Source organism: Oryctolagus cuniculus, chromosome 8 (genome assembly GCF_051225735.1).
Source record: "Oryctolagus cuniculus isolate XC-2025 breed Fujian yellow rabbit chromosome 8, ASM5122573v1, whole genome shotgun sequence".
In the NCBI taxonomy this organism is placed as follows: domain Eukaryota; kingdom Metazoa; phylum Chordata; class Mammalia; order Lagomorpha; family Leporidae; genus Oryctolagus; species Oryctolagus cuniculus.
The window spans coordinates 39,773,709-39,792,126 of record NC_142874.1 but is presented as its reverse complement, the minus strand read 5'-3'; the positions used below and the strand labels follow the sequence as shown (position 1 = coordinate 39,792,126).

The following is an 18,418-nucleotide window of genomic DNA, read 5'->3' as shown; positions in this document are numbered from 1 at the left end:
CAGAGCCTAAGAGAGAAGCAACTGAGCTCCTGGAGCACTGCATGGAGAAGGCTTTCCTGGGAAGTTGCCCTACCGCGGAACTTTATGTGATCAAGAAACAAGTGTTTGGGGCCTGTGCTGTGGCGTAGCAGGTAAAGCTGCAGCCTTCAGTGCCAGCATCCTATGTGGGCGCCAGTTCAAGTCCTGACTGCTTCACTTCTGATCCAGCTCTCTGCTGTGGCCTGGGAAAGCAGTGGAAGATGGCCCAAATGCTTGGGCCCCTGCATCTGCATGTGAAACCCAGAAAAAGCTCCCAGCTCCTGGCTTCGGATCGGTGCAACGCCGGCCTTTGGGGCCAACTAGGGAGTGAACCAGTATATGGAAGACCAATCTCTCTCTCTCTCTCTCTCTCTCTGCCTCTCCATCTCTGTGTAACTCTTTCAAATGCATAAATAAATAAATATTTTTAAAAAGGAGAAGAAACGAGTGTTTGCGTGTTAAGCCACAGAGGTTAGTAAATACATTCTAGCTTTGTCTATCGGGACTGAACATGGATATTGATAAGCAACGTGGGATGCTGACATTTCAAAACAAAGTGACAGTGACAGTGAGGCAGCAGGCAGTGAGAAAACGGAGAGGAGAGGCTGAAACACGGATAGGAGAGGCACTCATGCCTGCCTACTAGACCACAGACTGAATGAACTTGCACCCTAAGGGAAGGGGCAGGAAATAAGAAACTTAGCAATGCGGGTTGATTGTTATTGATCGTGTTTGGCAAGAAATAAGTGAACACGGAGAAGAACTGCCAGCTTTGAAAATAGATATTCTAGCTATGAAAGTAGCAACGCCTAATTTTCTTAATCTCAGATTTTCTTTCTAGAAATGAAGAAGGCTGGGGCTAGCATTGCGACATAGTGGGTAAAGCTGCTGCCTGCAGTGCTGGCATCCCATATGGGCACCAACTCATGTCCCAGCTGCTCCATTTCCTATCCAGCTCCCTCTCTGCTAATGGCCTGGAAAAGCAGCAGAAAATGATCCAAGTATTTAGGCCCCTAACATTCATGTGGGAGACCCGGATGAAGCTCTTGGCTTCAGCCTGCCCAGTGCTGGCTGTGGTGGCCATCTGGAGATTAAACCAGCAGATGGAAGATCTCTCCCTCTCTCTCTTTAACCTTTTCTCTCTGACTTTTAAAAATTAAAAAATATATATTTTTAAAAGAAATAAAGAAGGCTTTTGAGTGTAGGAGGCTCAGAGACACAGAGCAAAGGCAAGCCTAAGAGCCCACAAGACCATTCAATTTAAAAAGGGGGAGGGAAGGAGAGTGGGAAAGGGAGGTGGGGGAGAGAGAGAAAGCAGCCAAGGGCAAAAATCAGTGCCTGAAAGGTGTGATGATTTCAGTGTGATGGCTTCACGTGTTGACACTGGAGCCCCATAGTGAGATATTAAAAATAGAAACTTCATCCACATATGGTGCCTAGCAGCGAGGCCTCTGGAAAGGGGTCAGGGTTAGGTGTATTCAGTAGGGTGGAGCCAGGCGGCTCTACAAGTGGGGGAGGGTAGAAGAGGTGCACATGTGCACAAGTGCTCTCCTTGTCTCTCACTGCCTCCGGACTCTGCCAGGAAGAAGGCCATCACCATGAAGTGACACCACCAAGGGGGACCCCGTAAGAACCTGCGCAATGCTGTTCAGACTTTCAGCCTCCAGGACTGCAAGCCAAACAAACGTCTTTACAAAGTTAGCATGTCTCAGGAATTTTGTTATAGTAATTAAAAAAAAAAAAAAAGCTGACTAATACAAAGGATGTGACCCGGAGCCCTGTCGTGGTGCAGCAGGTCAAGTTACACAGCGATATCCCATATCAGCTACTCCACTTCCAATCCAGCATCCTCTGGATGCCAGCACATTCCATGCCATCTATACTTAGCAAGTGGGAAATCAAAGGGTGGATGCTGCTTGCTTCAGACGTGAATACCATTACACTCATCCACTGGCCTAGGGCTGCCGCCAACACGTGCCGTGGTACTTACGTGCAAAAATGGACAGTCGGAACTAAACACAGGCAGCCCCCAGGATCTCTGGAAGACTGCGTCCAGGACCCCATGGATATAAAAATCCACAAAGATGCTCAAGCCCTTCACGTAAACCACCATAGGACTTACACATAACCTATGCCCATCCCCCCACAAACCGTAACTCATCTCGAGGTGGCTGATAATTGCTAATTCTATGAAAGCAGTTGTTAGACTCTGTTGTTTAGGGAAGGAGGACAAGGGAAAGAGAGCCTGTATGTGTTCAGCACAGACACAATTTTTCCCCCAAATATTTTTGATGTGTATTTGGTTAAATCTGCAGACATGGAACTCAGTAATGTGGAGGGCGAACCGTACTGACCTGCAAGAAACTTTTGCAAATTGAATCTTTTGGAAACCAATGTCTGTTCTAGGCAAAAAAGGGAGCACAGAGAAGAGGTGAGGCCACACACAATCTGATGGCTCAGGCCCTTCCCAATTGGAGGAACCACAGGTACCGAGACTGGAGTCGACGGGAACATGGTAAAACTTGGGAGTATGGGTAAAAGGGGTGCATTTATGAAGTTACTTATAAAGATGTGGCAAAAAGTGCAGTGAGTGAGCAAGACTTCCCTTCTTCCAAACCTAGGGACAACAGACACGTGGGCCCTTCGCTCAGAGCCTAGGGCAGCACACTTTCTGATGGATAAGCCATGAAGTCTGGCGGTCTCACAAGGAGGACGCTACCCGGCATCTCTACCATTCAACTCACCACGCACCTGCTGATGCTATAACTCAGTCCTTCCAACAGATGGACACCTCAAGTCCCAAAGAAAACTTCCAATTTCCTAGCTGTTGTGGGTTACAATCTAAAAAGAAACAGATGAAATAAATATGGATCACATATTTTATTAAACCCAATATATCCAAAATATTAGCATCTCAACATGTCAACCACAAAAAAAAAAATTTGATGGATACTTGATATTCTATTTTCTTCATAACGGCTTGTCTTGGCTGTGGCCTCTAGAGTTTGGAGAAAAGCACCAAAAAAAAAAAATGGGAGCTTTTGATAAGCAGGGATGGGAGTGTGTTCACTAAACGCTTCTCAGAAAACATGCTTTCAACATTCAAGCAAGGGCTTCCTGCAATTTTATGCAAATGGCAACTGACAGGAGTCAATATGTACATCCAACCAAAGCAAGTAAGTAAAATGCAGGCACAATAGTGCATGCCAGCTAAGCCCATTGACATAAAACACAAAAACAAGCAAGACTAATGTGTACAGTTAGAAATGGACAGCGGTTACCTTGGGGGCAGGCAGGACTTGAAGGAGGCAAGGCCCAGGGCTGCTGGTGATGTCCTGTGTCTCTACCCATGCTCTAATCACATGCATGAGTTCAGCTGGGGGAAATTCAGCAAGCTGTTCACTCTGATGTGTGGTTCCTCTGCATGTGTGTGTGTGCCAGTATGTGCACATATATGGGTATACATACACAAGTATATTGAGGGTTCTTCAAAACATTTGTGGAAAATTGAGTGAAAAGCTCTTTATTTGGGGTCAAAGAAGACTTTGAAATTCATGCATCTGAGGGACCTTCAAAAAGTTCAAGAAAAATATGTATCAGGAAAAACCTATGCATGAATTTCAAAATTTTTTGAAATGTATCTTTAAATTTATCTTTTAATTCCATTATGAACTTGTTGGCACTGCCTTATATACAAATGTATGTACAGAATTAAAATAGTCAATAAAGACTTGGACTTCCTCTGTAGCACAATTCAATAATTGAAAGATCAGAACTTTGATAGCATGTGTTGGGTAGGTCACCTTTATAAAGGACGACTAACAAATGTCGTGGCATAGGAGACGCAGGATGTACAAACTCTCCAGTTTTCACAGTGAATAAGTCAAACATTACACTTTTCTTTTACCTCAATTAATCTGAATATCAACCAGGCAATTTCAAAGAATTAGATTCCTAAATATATGCTAAGCAGGCTCTAATGACCCCAGATTGCCTTGCAGGTGCAGGAGCCGTGTTAATTTCAGGCTGCACCTTTTCCTCAGGTACTAGTCAGTCTGCTGCAGTTCTCCCACCTCTGCCCATGAACCACACAGCATAGTCCCTTGGGAGCCCTCGGAAACTCTGTTTCTGATGAGACATTTGCACCCTCATATTTACTAGACACAACATTAATTAAGAGCAAAACACCATACTAACAATATGAATTTCAGTACAGAACACTTACTCTCCAAAGACTACAGCATTGCACAGAAAGCACCAAAAAGAAAACAAGAGCATAATGTGGGGTCAAGGCTCCATGTTCTCTCTCTCAAACAACTTCATTTTCAATTACTCCCCACAATTTCCACCTCTGCACACACCCCTCAGCAACGAGTCTGGCACCCAAGAAAGCAAGAGCTCGCCGAAACCACACCGAGGACCCACGGTGCAGAGTAGGGCACCTGGAGCTCACTTCTGCTCTTCTAATACAAAGCAACGCAAGTCCATCAATGCAAGGGGACTCTTACTTCAGTTCATACTCACTAGATAGAGACGCTGCCCCCTACAGCCCGTGTCTGGATGGAGCACCAGGAGCCCACACACAAGCCTCTGCAACAATGATGCTACGCTCTCAGGGTTACTTTATTACAGAGTCTCTTCCTCTGGAAACTGTCAAGGGAAAGGTATTGCAATAATACCCCCGACACATAGTAAGGGCCCTTGAATTTAATTTTAAATAATTGTGTTAAAGTAAGAGAAAAGTTCTAACCCATAAATGCCAGGAGACCCGTCTCCAGGGCTAAATAAACATTCTTAAAGCATAGCGTCATCACAAAGGTATATTTATGATGGTGCGAGACTGTAAAAATGGAGAAGATCACTGCAGATCTTTCAATGTATCCGAGGCTTCATTTTTTTTTTTTTTTTTTTTGACAGGCATAGTTGGAGAGAGAGATAGAGAGAAAGGTCTTCCTTCCATTGGTTCACCCCCCAAATGGCCGCTACGGCTGGCGCTGCGCCAATCCGAAGCCAGGAACCAGGTGCTTCCTCCTGGTCTCCCATGCAGGTGCAGGGCCCAAGCACTTGGGCCATCCTCCACTGTACTCCCTGGCCACAGCAGAGAGCTGGACTGGAAGAGGGGCAACCGGGACAGAATCCGGCGCCCCAACCGGGACTAAAACCCGGCGTACTGGCGCCGCAGGTGGAGGATTAGCCAAGTGAGCCAAGGCGCCGGCCCAAGGCTTCATTCTTTATAACAACTGGAGAAGATGCATCCTGAAGAGTGCTTTGATGGGAGACCTTGGTGCACTGGAGAGAGCTGCTTGCAGTTGTCTGTGTGCTGCAATATGCCCGCTGCGTGGAACAATTCCTGGGCCTGTGGTGAGTACATGAGAAGTAGTTACTGCATGAATGTACCAAGGAGCCAATTGTTCCAAAGCACTGACAGTTTCTGCAGTGTTCTCTACTCCCTAAAAATCTCACCAGAAAGCCTCATGGTCCATCCAGCTCATCAGAACCAACTGGGGTGCTCATTATAATGCAGATGCCTAAACCCTAAGCCAAAGGTAATACTCCAGAAAAACAGAATCAGCAGGAGGTGGGGGAGGCAGAGCAGAGAGAGAGAGAGAGAGCCCATCAGTGTGCACTCTGAAGGATTTGGCTGCCAGATGCTAGGGGCTGGCAAACCCAAAATCCATATGGCAAGCCTGGCAGGCTGGAAATTCAAGAAAGAGTTGACTCTGCAGGATGAGCCAAAGAGGCTGGAAACTCAGCAGGGCTTCTATGTTGATGTCTTGAGCCAAATTCCTTCTCTTCCAGAAACCTCCGTCTTTGCTCTGAAAGGTCCTCAACTGATTGGATGAAGCCAAAGCCACAATATGGAGGGTGAACTATTTAAAAGTCTGCTGATTTAAATGCTAATCACACCTTAAAAATATACCTTCACAGCAACATGCAGTCTGGTGCTGCGCCAAACAGCTGGGCACTGTGCTCTCACCACACTGAGACATGATATTAACCCCAGCCACCATGCAAACTGTTCCCTCCACTTTCTCTTGCTATAACAAACTTGCTGAGACCTGGAAATTTATAAAGAAGTCTACTTCACTCCTGGATCTGGACACTGGGAAGTTCAAGGGCATCTAGTGAGGGTCCTCCTACTGCACCATAACACGGCAGAGGGCACCACACAGAGGACACAGCAAACGTGTTAGCTCACCTCTTTGTTCCTTTATGACAAAGGTCATTAATGAGGTCATGGCTTCATCCTCACCACCTCATCTAATCCTAATTATTTCCCAAAGACGTCACCTTCAAATGTGATTAACATGTGAATTTGGGGATTGTTTCCAACCTGGTAACTTTTGGAGAAAACATTCAAGTGATGGGAGAATCAAACATTAAAATGTTTGATAAAATGCAAAAGATGGGTGGATTCAGAGTCCACTTGGGAGTCCACATCCCTGGGTTGGTTCAAGCTCTAGCTCCACTCCCAATTCCAGCTTCTTGCTAATTTGCACCCAATGGAAGCAGCAGGTGATAAATCAAGTAGCTGAGCCCCTACCTACTGCCCATGTGGGAGATCTGGACTGAGTTCCCAGCTCCTGGCTTCAGCCTGGCCCAGCCCAGATATTGTGTACATTTGGGGAGTGAGCCAACAGAAGGAAGATCGATGTGTGTGTGTGTGTGTGTGTGTATGTATTTCTGTCTCTCTCTCTCTCTCTCTCTGCCCCATCCCTGAGAAAGAACTTCTGAGATCAATCCCATTCACAATAGCCACAAAAACAATCAGGTACCTTGGAATAAACTTAACCAAGAATGTCAAAGATCTCTATGACAAGAATTACAAAATATTAAAGAAAGAAATAGAAGAAGATACCAAAAAATGGAAAAATCTGCCATGTTCATGGATTAGAAGAATCAATATCATCAAAATGTCCATTCTTCCAAAAGCAATTTACAGATTCAATGCTATACCAATCAAAATACCAAGATATTCTTCTCAGATCTAGAAAAAATAATGCTGAAATTCACATGGAGAAACAGGAGACCTCGAATAGCTAAAGCAATCTTATACAACAAAAACAAAGCCGGGGGCATTATAATACCAGACTTCAAGACATACTACAGGACAGTTATAATCAAAACAGCCTGGTACTGGTACAAAAACAGATGGATAGACAAATGGAACAGAATGGAAGCCCCAGAAATCAATTCAAATATCTACAACCAACTTATATTTGACAGTTCTCAAACTGTACTCTGTGTTGTGTGTGTGTGTGTGTGCGCAAACTGTCGAAATCTATGCTTAACATGGAGTTGGTCCTCTGTATAATAAAATCAAACTAAAAATGAACCATAATGAGGTAATAGTAGCGGGTAAAGCCGCCGCCTGCAGTGCCAACATCCCATATGGGCGCCAGTTGGAGTCCCGGCTGCTCCACTTCCGATCTAGCTCTCTGCTATGGCCTGGGAAAGCAGTAGAAGATGGCCCAACTCTTTGGGCCCCTGCACCCGTGTGGGAGACCCAGAGGATGCTCCTGGATCCTGGCTTCAGATCAGTGCAGCTCTGGCCATTGTGGCCATCTGGGGAGTGAACCAGAAGATGGAAGACCCCTCTCTCCCTCTTTCTCTGCCGCTCCTTCTCTCTGTGTGACTCTGACTTTCAAATAAATAAATAAATAAATAAAATCTTTAAAAAAAAGAACCAAGGAGATGGGAGAGGAAGAGGGAGGTGAGATGGGAGTTGGGGTGGGTATGGAAGAAAGAACCACTATATTCCTAAAGGTGTACCTATGAAAAATGCATTCATTAAATAAAAACTTTTTCATTTGACAGATAGACAGTGAGAGAGAGAGACAGAGAGACAGAGAGACAGAGAGAAAGGTCTTCCTTCCATTGGTTCACCCCCCAAATGGCCACTACGGCCGGCGCTGTGCCGATCCGAAGCTAGGAGCCAGGTGCTTCCTCCTGGTCTCCTATGCGGGTTGCAGGGGCCCAAGCACTTGGGCCATCCTCCACTGCACTCCCGGGCCACAGCAGAGAGCTGGACTGGAAGAGGAGCAACCAGGACTAGAACCCGGCACCCATATGGGATGCCCATGTAGCAGGCAGAGGATTAACCAAGTGAGCCACAGCACCAGCCACTAAATAAAAACTTAAAAAATAAATTAAAAAAAATTATTTGAAAAACAGAGTGATAGGGTAGGAATAAGATGTAGACAAAGAGATCCTCAAACCACTGTTTCATTCCACAAATATCTTCAATGGCCAAGCTAGGCCAGGCCAAAGCCAGGAACTCCACCTGGGTCTCCCATGTGGGTGGCAGGAGCCCAAGTACTTGGGCCATCATCTGCTACTTTTTCCCAGGTGCATTACCAGGGAGCTGGATCAGAAATGGAGTAGACAGGACTTGAACTAGCATTCACACGTTGCAGGCAGCAGCTTAACCCTCTGTGCCACATCCGGGCCCCCAGCATCTGCATTTCCGCATTTTTACTAAACACCCCAGGTGATTCCGATTCTGCCTCAAGAGATGCACGGAATTACAGCCAGGGGAACAGGGCAGTTTCTGTGCTTCCTGAGTGACTTTTGAAGCACACACTGTGGAATTTCAAGGCAGTGTCTGCAGTGTCGTCTAGCATCACTGGTCATATTCACTGGAATATTCTTCAGGTGCAACCGAAAAAGCAAAATAAAAAATTATCAGTTGCTCTTTAAGCAGAGAGCTCTTCTGCAGGAGATTGTACGAACAGTACTGGGGGCAAAAGGGAAGCCTCAGGGATCAGAGAAACACTTCCTAGGGCCGGCGCTGTGCCTGTGGCGCCAGCATCCCGTATGGGCTCCAGCATTCCGTATGGGCGCAGGTTCATGTCCCGGCTTTTTCACTTTTGATCCAGCACCCTGATAATGCCGCTGGGCTAGTAGAGGAAGATGGCCTAAGTCCTTGGGCCCCTGTACTCACGTGAGAGACCCAGAAGAAGCTCCTGGCTCCAGCTCGGCCCAATTCCAGCTGCTGCAGCCATTTGGGGAATGAACCAGCAGATGGAAGACCTCTCTCTCTAACTCTTTCAAATAAATAAATAAATCTCTAAAAAAAAAAAGAAGAACGAACGAACGAAAGAAAGGAGGGAGGGAGGGAGGGAGGGAGGAAGAAAGGAAGAAAGGAAGAAAGGAAGAAAGAAAGAAAGAGAGAGAGAGAAAGAGTGAGTTACCGCAGGAGGCGGAAACATCCCATCAGACTAGAGGAACACAGAAAAGCAACTGGATTTTTAGAAACTGGAAGCCTAGAAGAGCAGCCCTGTGACGTGAGGACCCAGACTTCCAGGCAAAGGTACTGCCTGGCTGGGGTTGGAGGAGGAAGCCTGCGGCGCAGGAATCCAGATCTCCGAAGGAAACAGCACCAGCTTCCTGGGACCGTCTCCCTGAAGGGATGCCACAAGCGTCATTCTCAAAGTGGGAGGAGACGCTGGAAATGCATGCAGTTGCCACTGTCAGAATGAATCACCATTTCTGGAGCAATACAGACAGGAAGTAGCCAGGAGCAAATCCCGCCCCCTCCATCCTTGCAGATTCCCTCTAGTGCCCCCCATTGGCAGAATCTAGCAAAGCAGAAGGGCTGTTGTCCAAGCCCAGCACCTGTATCACAAAGCATTGCACAGAAGGAAAGCTTGGAGCTGGGAGTCAACAGACTAGTAAGATATTGGTGCCGACCAGCCCAGTTGAAACAGCAGCATCCAGGACAGAATAGTCAACCTGTCCCACAGGGACCAGCAAATCCTCCTTTCACACAACTACTGCCAGAGCTTTAAACCACAGATCCAAAAACATCTATCAGCCCTTTATAAGCCGAACAACTTGATGAATTTAAGTACGTGTAAGAACACTATGGTTCAGACGTCTCATCCATTGGAGAAAAGTGTGGAAATATTCTAGACCAGTGGTTTTCTAAGGGTCGTCCCTTGGCCAGGAACATCAGCAGCACTTGGGAATTAAAAATGTAAAAGCTGAGAGCAGACATTATGGTACAGCAGTTAAGCTCCTGTTTGGGACACCTGCATCCTGTATTAGGGTTCTGGGATCAAGCCCGCCTCAGCTTCTAATCCAGCTTCCTACTCATGTGCACCCCGGGAAGCAGCAGGTGATGGCTCAGGTTATTTGTATTTTAATGGTGCAACCTTCCAGTAGCAAAGGAAAGGAGGAAGGGGAAGGGATAGGAGACAGCCAGGCAGGTGATAAGAGTCCAGGGTTCAGGCACATGAGCATGGGGGAGTGGAGCAGTCACAGATCACCCAGAGAAGCAGGTTTGGATGGACCTCACGTGTTGAGTGACTTTTGACGGTGTCTCTTGAATATAAGGGGAAAGGAGACTCCCTCACCCAATCTGGAAACCCTTCAGGTATAACAGGAGGCAGCAGTCACATACTCTAGCATGAGTTAGGAGTGGCAGGTGGAGACTGCCCCGGCCTGGCGAGTCTCTGCCCTTCCAACAGCTGTTGGGCTCCAGCCACAGCAGTCATGGGTCAAGAAATGCCAGAACTCTGGACTTTTATGTGAAATCTCCAAACTTTGAAATAGTGACAAAGATTGAAAACAAACCAAGCCACTAGCACAAGAGTCACACAAGAGATGCCTACTGGTCTCATGTGCTTCCTGGGCAACCGTTTACAACTGCTGACTTAGAAAATCACTCTCTGGGATTAGGTTTATTCTGCCATTGTCACGTACCAGCTGCATCCTCCCTGCACTACCATGGAGAGAAACATTAATATGGAAAATAACATGGGTAGTTGGAGGGCAAAAAGCACAATAATATGCTTAATCCCCTAAATCTGGTTATGTGCTGTGATCTCTCCAGGATTTTAATTTTAGTAAATTGATTCCCTTGTATCCATGCTTATTAACTACATTTTCTTTGTTCATTTTAAAGTTCTCTGAAACGCTGGGTTGCTCCAAGAACCAGAGAGGGCTTACTGACTTAGCTTATGACTAAAAATAAAATGGAGAACAGTACTTCTTTTTTCTTAATTGGGTCCTTATACTACGGGGCAAGCAAGGATACAAAAATGACAGAAAGAAACAAGGAAGAGACATACACAAGTGCCAAAAGAATAGAGTGTTTTATCATGGACTCTCTGTTTGACTCCGACTAGTAATCATTTGTGTGTGCAGGAGGCTGACTGAGGATACAGGAAGACCAGAGAAGATCCAGGTAAACCTGGCATCAAAGAGGAGGGTGTAATGATGCCTCAATTCAGAAGTTGGATGGATAGTGCTACTAGCATGCACCAGAACAGCAGAGCTCAAAATGCTGGTTCACTCTCCAGACACAACAGCTGGGGCTAGACTAGAAGTCAAGAGCCCAGACTCAACCCAGGTTTCTCATGTGGGTAGCACTCAACTGTTGGAGCCATCACTTGCTGCCTCCCAGAATGAGCACTGGCATGAAGCTGAAATCAGGGGCACAGCCAGGTTGTGAACCTAGGCACTCCACTATAGGATGTGAGCTCTCAAGTGCTATCTTAACAGCTGCACCAGAGGCCCTCTCTTAGAAACTACATTTTTATTTTTTATTCATTTATCTTTATTGGAAAGGCAGAGAGTCAAAGACAAACAGAGGGAGATCTTTCACCTGCTGGTTCACTCCCCAGAATACAACAGCTGAGGCAGGGCAAGGCCAACACTAGGAGCCTGGACCTCAGTCTTGATCTCCTACATGGGGTGGCTGTGACTCCGTTAATTGACCCATCACCTGCTGCCTGCCAGGGTGCTGGAATCGGAAGCAGAGTCAGGACACTCAGATATGGGATGCAAGCATTCTAAGCAGCATCTTAACCACTGCAGCAAATGCCTGCCTCTAGAATTCACATATTTTTGAAAAAATTAGGTTTGTTTGAAAGGGTAAGAGAGAGAGAATGAGAGAGTAAGGAGAGAGAATGTTCTGTCCACTGGTTCACTCCTCAAATGGCAACAACAGTCAGTGCCACATCAAAGCCAGGAACCAGGAACCCCAAGGACATTCTCAGATAGAGAAAAAATGATGCTGAAATTCATATGGAAACACAGGAGACCCCGAAGAGCTAAAGCAATCTTAGACAACAAAAACAAAGCCAAAGGCATCACAGCACCAGATTTTAAGACATACAACTGGGCAGTCATAATCAAAACATCCTGGTACTGGTATAAAAACAGATGAATGGACCAATGGAATAGAAAAGAAGTGCCAGAAATCAATTCATGCCTCTACAACCAACTAATCTTTGACACCTTATACAAAAATCCACTCAACATGGATCAAAGATCTAAATCTACACCTGATACCATCAAATTATTAGAGAACATTATGGAAACCATGCAAGACATTGTCATAGGCAATGAGTTCTTGGAAAAGACCCCAGAAGCACAGGCAATCAATGTCAAGCTTGACAAATGGGGGTTACATCAAATTGAGAAGCTTCTGCACTACAAAAGAAATACTCAGTGAAGTGAAGAGGCAGCCAACAGAATGGGAGAAATTATTTGCAAACTATGCAACTAATAAAGAATTAATAACCAGAATATATAAACAGCTCAAGAAACTCCACAACAACAAAACAAACAACCCAGTTAAGAAATGGGCAGAGGACTTAAACAGGCATTTTTCAGAAGTGGAAATCCAAATGGCCAACAGACACATAAAAAAAATGCTCAGGATCACTAGCCATCAGTGCAATGCAAATCAAAACCACAATGAGGTTTCACCTCACTCCCATTGGAACGGCTTTCATACAGAAATCAACAAATAACAAATGCTGGCAAGGATGTGGGGGAAAAGGTACCCTAATCCACTGCTGGTAGGAATGTAAACTGGTACAGTCACTGTGGAAGACAGAATGGAGATATCTCAGAAATCTGAATATAGACCTACTTTCTGACCCAGCCACCTCACTCCTGGGAGTTTACCCAAGGGAAATGAAATCAGCAGATGAAAGAGTTATCTTTATAAACCTCCGTGTTTATTACATCTCAATTCACAATAGCTAAGATGTGGAATCAACCCAAATACCCATTAACTGAAGACTGGATAAAGAAATTATGGGATATGTACACCATGGAATACTACACAGTGGTAAAAAAAAATTAAATCCTGTCACTTGCAACAAATGGATGGAAATGGAAAACATCATACTTAGTGAAATAAGCCAGTCCCAAAAAGACAAACACTATATGTTCTCCCTGATAGAGCCCCTAAAACGTAATCTATAACATTGACACTGACACTTCGAGATGCAATGTCTTGAAAAGCTCTTATCTCAACTATTGAGGAACGCTTTTCTTTTCCTACTATTTGTTGAACTCTTTACTTGTAATAGAGTTAATATTATATGTATAAAGTTCATGGAAAATAGACCTTAGTAAAAAATAAGAATGGGAATAGGACAGGGAGGAGAAGAATGGCAGGAGTGTGGGTGGGAGGGCAGGTATGTTGGGAAGAATCACTATGTTCCTAAAGTTGTATTTATGAAATGCATGATGTTTGTATACTTTAAATAAAAGGTTTTTGGAAAAAAAAAAGCAACTGTAAGAAGTTTGGACCATCCTGTTTAAAAGAAAAAAAACTTAAAAGGTGCTTAATTCTTGGTTAACTCAACTATTCATGGATCTCTTTATTAATAGCTGTTTGTTTATTAAATAATGACCATGCCAGTTACTGTCGTGGGCACTGTATTACAAAGTGAATGAGGCAAGGACTCTGACTCTGACCTTCACTGGGGAAGGCAGGCTGCATAAGTGAGAGTGGTGCTGGCATATTTAGAAGAAGAGTGGGGACAAGCACAGGATGGCATCAGAGACCTGGCTCAGAGGGGCAATTAACCCACCTTGGAGTCCTGGGAAGTCTCGAGGCAAGAGATGGGGCCTGCATGGACTGTACAGGGATAAGGAAGTGTTGATAAAGTGTGATAAAAGGTAAAGAGAGAGGGGCCAGCGCTGTGGCACAGCAGGTTAACACCCTGGTCTGAAGCTCCGGTATCCCATATGGGTGACAATTCAAGTCCCGGCTGCTCCACTTCCCATCCAGCTCTCTGCTATGGCCTGGGAAAGCAGTGGAAGATGGCCCAAGTCCATGGGCCCCTGCACCCACATGGAAGACCCGGAAGAAGCTCCTGGCTCCTGGCTTCAGATTGGCACAGTTCTGGCCGTTGTGGTCAATTGGTCAATTGGGGAGTGAACCATTGAATGGAAGACCTTACTCTCTCTGCCTCTCCTCTTTCTGTGTAACTCTTTCAAGTAAAATAAATAAATCTTTAAAAAAAAAAAAAAAGGTAAAGAGAGAATGACAGAGGCTGAAACAAGCCCCTGGCTTTGGTAATTAGAGGCCATGGCTGACATCAGTCAGGGCAATTCCAGTGACATGCTCAGGGAGAAGATGGATTGCAGCAGGCTGGGGAGAGAGCAGGGAGTGGGAATGGGGCCTGATGGGGCAGGCTACAGTAGTCTTCAGGCCAGGGAGGTAGTTTAATTTGCCCTTCAAGTGAATGAAAAAATAAATCTTTAAATGAATAAAAATAGGGGCCAGCGCTATGGCATTGCGTGTTAAGCTGCCACCTACAATGCCAGCATCCCTGTGGGTACCATTTCAAGTCCTGGGTGCTCTGCTTCTGATCCATCTCCCTCTAATGGCCTGGGAAAGCAGCAGAGGAGGGATCAAGCACTTGGGTCCACACACCCACGTGGGAGACCCGGATGAAGCTCCTGGCTGCTGGCTTCAGCCTGGCCCAGCCCTAACTGTTGCGGCCATTTGGTGAGTGAACCAGAAACTGGAATATCACTCTCTGTCTGTTCATTTCACTCTCTGTAACTGTGCCTTTCATGTAAATTAAGTAAATCTTTAAAAAGAAATAAAAGTGAAGAGTCACCATTAGATGGGTTTCTGAAATGACAAAATAAATAACGATAAACAAAAACTATGGTAGTAAAAACTTCCATTTTTTCAAATTTTTATTTTATTCATTTGAAAAGAGAGACAGAGATCTCCCATCTACGAGTTTATTTTCCAAAGTGGCTGCAAGAGCCAGGGCTGGGCCAGACCAAAGCTGGAAGCCAAGAACTCAATCCAGGTCTCAATGTGGCTGGCACATCAGAGTGCAAGTGCTTGAGCCATCACCTGCTGCCTCCTGGGCAATACGTTAGCAGGAAGCTGGCATTAGGAGGTGAGCCAGGTATGGACCCAGGCAGTCCAATATGGGGTATGGACATCCCAACTGCCATCTTAGCCTTCATGCCAAATAACCATCCCCCAAAACCTCTATTTATAAGAAAAATGTTTGAAAGCTATTTATGATTTTTCAACTAGAGATATGAGTATTTTGAGATTCTGGTTAATTTCATCCTTAACAACATGTTCCGAACTCTTCTACGTGAGGCCACAACCCCCTGCTTTCTATTTGATATCTATCTCAGTAATGAGGACATTTCAGTTTAGTTCAATCATAAGACCAGAAAATTCTAATATTCACAAATATGGAGTTTGATCTCCTACATCTTTTAGCCCCTAAAACCAGAGCTTAAAACAATTACGTTAATCGTTGCATCTGGATGCCTTAGCTTAGATGGAGAAGGCCATGGCAGTCAACATCCCTTCAGAGTGGAGCCGGCTGTCTTGGACGGGTAGGTTCTGATTATCACTTTGCCAATGGTGCGTGCACCAGGCCTGGCCCAAACCTCAGCTCTACCAAAACCAGCTGCCTAAGCATCCAGTCCCAAGAATGTGCCTGCCTGCCTGCCTGCCATTTTCCAAAGCCTTTCCCCTCCCTCCAGACACTGAAGGGCAGAGAGTTGAGAGATTAAAAGATTTGAGAGTCCAGGGAGGATTCCGACAGCCTGACTTCTGGCAGCTCCTCTTGCCCTGCCTCCCTCCAGCCCAGATGGTGCTCGATCAGCGATGAGTGCTAGGAAGTCACTTAGCATTACGGAGACTTCTCTGCCACATTGCTGTCTCCCAGCGACATATACATTATCTCTGTAGCATACATTTGCATTGAGAATTTTCTGGATGCAATTACCCTTTGCAGCTAATAAAATAAGATGTAATTATAGATCTGCTGTTAGCAGTGCCACTTCACATTTAGGTTGATAGGTTTGTGGCTGCCTGGAATTCCAGATCTGAGCACTGTTTATTACTTCAACCCACACATGTCATTTCTGGGGACGGTGCCGCTATCTGGAGCAGCGAATCGCACTGTTTTCAGGGCCTCCCTGCCCCCTTGGTGTCTTAGCTCCTAACTGCACTTTTGACCTCCTCCTGCTCAGCCAGTGCTAATTCAACCCAGCTAGGCCCTGATTGCTGCCCTGAACCCAACGTCTAGTGGCCTGGCTTCAAATGTCAGTTTAGTGTCTTCTGGTTTAAATGAGAAGCAGAGGGAACCTAAAATTTTCACAAAGGGCCCACCTAGGGTTGGACAAAACAAAGAACTCTATGGAAATTCTACATATTTTTGACAATGCCACTTGGATCATCAAAATATACATTATTTTTTAAACAGCAAAAAGCCTTCCATGAGTGTTCTATAAAGTCCGCAGGGAGGCGAGCATTGTCTTTTGAGATCACACCTACAGGAACCTGAAGATATGCAAAGACCATGGAGCCCATGGACTCAGAGCTTAAGGGAATTCACTTCCAGAAAAAACTTCCTCAAGTAGGATTTGCTAAGAGCAGTGCCTGAAGATGTGTGCAAGTTATCCAGAAGTATAGAAAAAAAGTAAGTTGAAACAGAGTGCCAGGAAAGTAACAAGAGAAGGACTTGCACTGGTCACCTCCCACGAGTGAGAAGTGACAGGGAATACCCTTAGCACCCAGGGCAGTCACTGCTTCATGACCAGGAGGAGTTGGTTCCAAGATTCCCCCATGGATACCAAAATCCCTGGATCTGAAGTCCCTCATATAAAATGGTGTAGTGTTTTCACATAACTCGTGCACATCTTTCTATTAACTTCACATCATCGCTAGGTTACCTGTAATACCTAAGACAATGTAAACGCTATGGGAAGTGTTGCTTCCCTGTATTGTTTTAGGAACAATGACAACAGGGAAGACTATATACATTCAGTGTAGCGAGGATTTTTTCAAATATTTTTCAACCAGCAGTCAGCTAAACATTGGGTGCAGAGGGCCAACTTGTAAATGCACACTCCCATCTACTGGTTCCTTCCCCCACTCGATCACAATGGCCCTCAGTCCAAGTCTCTGTGGGTAGCAAGGACCTGACTACGTGAGGTATCACCACTGCCTCCCAAGTTCTGCATTTGTAGGAAGCAGGAGTCAAGAGCTAGAGGTGGGACTTGAACCCAGACACTCCAACAAGCAACACAAGTATCTCTACTGCTAGGCCAAATACCTGCCCTTGTTCCCAATTCTTGAAAGCAGAGGAAAATGTCAAATGGAAGCTAACATTTTGTCTCTTTCCCAGTCAAGTGGCAGAATTATAAAAATGAAGTTAGTGGAAAGTGAGAGGAGTTGAGCTGAGCAGGGACAATGACAAAACACAAATGTCAAGAGTTGGGGCCTGCACTACGGCGTAGTGGGCTAAGCATCCCATATGAGTGCTGGTCCATGTCCTGGCTCCTCCTCTTCTGATCCAGCTCTCTGCTAATGGCCTGGGAAAGCAGTACTTGGGCCCCTGCACCCACATGGGAGACCCAGAAGAAGCTCCTGGCTCCTGGCTTTGGAACTGCTCAGCTCTAGCCATTGTGGCCATTTGGGGAGTGAAATAATGGATGGAAGACCTTTCTCAGTCTCTTCCTCTCAGTCTGTAACTCTGATTCTCAAATAAATAAATAAAATCTAAAAAAAAAAAAAGTTAAGAGTTTTCTATGCTTTTCTTCTCCAGAATGTTACATGAGTCAGTCCACACCCTGAACTTGAATATTTCCACCTTCCTCCTCTTTACTGAGTTAATATTTACTAAGAACTCCCTGCACCAGACCTACCCAAGAGACACACAAGTGGGCCCAATAGAAGGGACCTTGATCTTGTGGAGCTTACATGCATTGCCTTTGTAGCAGGGATGCAGACAAAAGCTTCCATAAGCAGATGGTGACAGCCCCCCACAGGAAGACATAGAAGTCCATTGCCATATAGTTTCAACTTTCTACCCCTCCCTGGGAGATGTGTTTCTCAGGAGTCTCCAGGAAAGTGGGTGATTTTTAAGCATGTAATTTTTACCCCCTCTACACGGGGCCATGGAGGAAATAGTGCCAAGTAAACTCATCCTGTAGGCATTTCGCAAGTCATGCCACCTACGACTTCACCCACGAGGAACCCAGCTTTGTAATAACTGACCACAAGCATATTTCATAGTCTTCTGTGATCTTTTCTGGCCAGTTCCTTCCCAGCCCATGGGCAGATGAAGGCTGTCATGAGTTTAGATGGCAAACAGAAACG

The 18,418-nt window shown here is 45.4% G+C and overlaps 1 protein-coding gene across 7 annotated transcripts in view; it reads right to left on the bottom strand.

Moving 5' to 3' along the window:
• The window catches only part of LOC127483248 (uncharacterized), a 99,074-nt gene that overhangs the window by 26,653 nt on the left and 54,003 nt on the right, over window positions 1-18,418 (bottom strand). Inside the window, exon 3 of one of the 7 annotated variants that reach the window (XR_016211846.1) lies at window positions 2,770-2,859. The exons of 4 other annotated variants lie outside the window; for them this stretch is intronic. The gene's annotated coding sequence lies outside the window, so the exon portion shown is untranslated. Of the gene's footprint in view, window positions 1-2,769; window positions 2,860-4,910; window positions 5,375-18,418 lie in introns of those variants that run through there. 2 more of the 7 variants (XR_016211851.1, XR_016211849.1) reach the window with 2 other exon arrangements.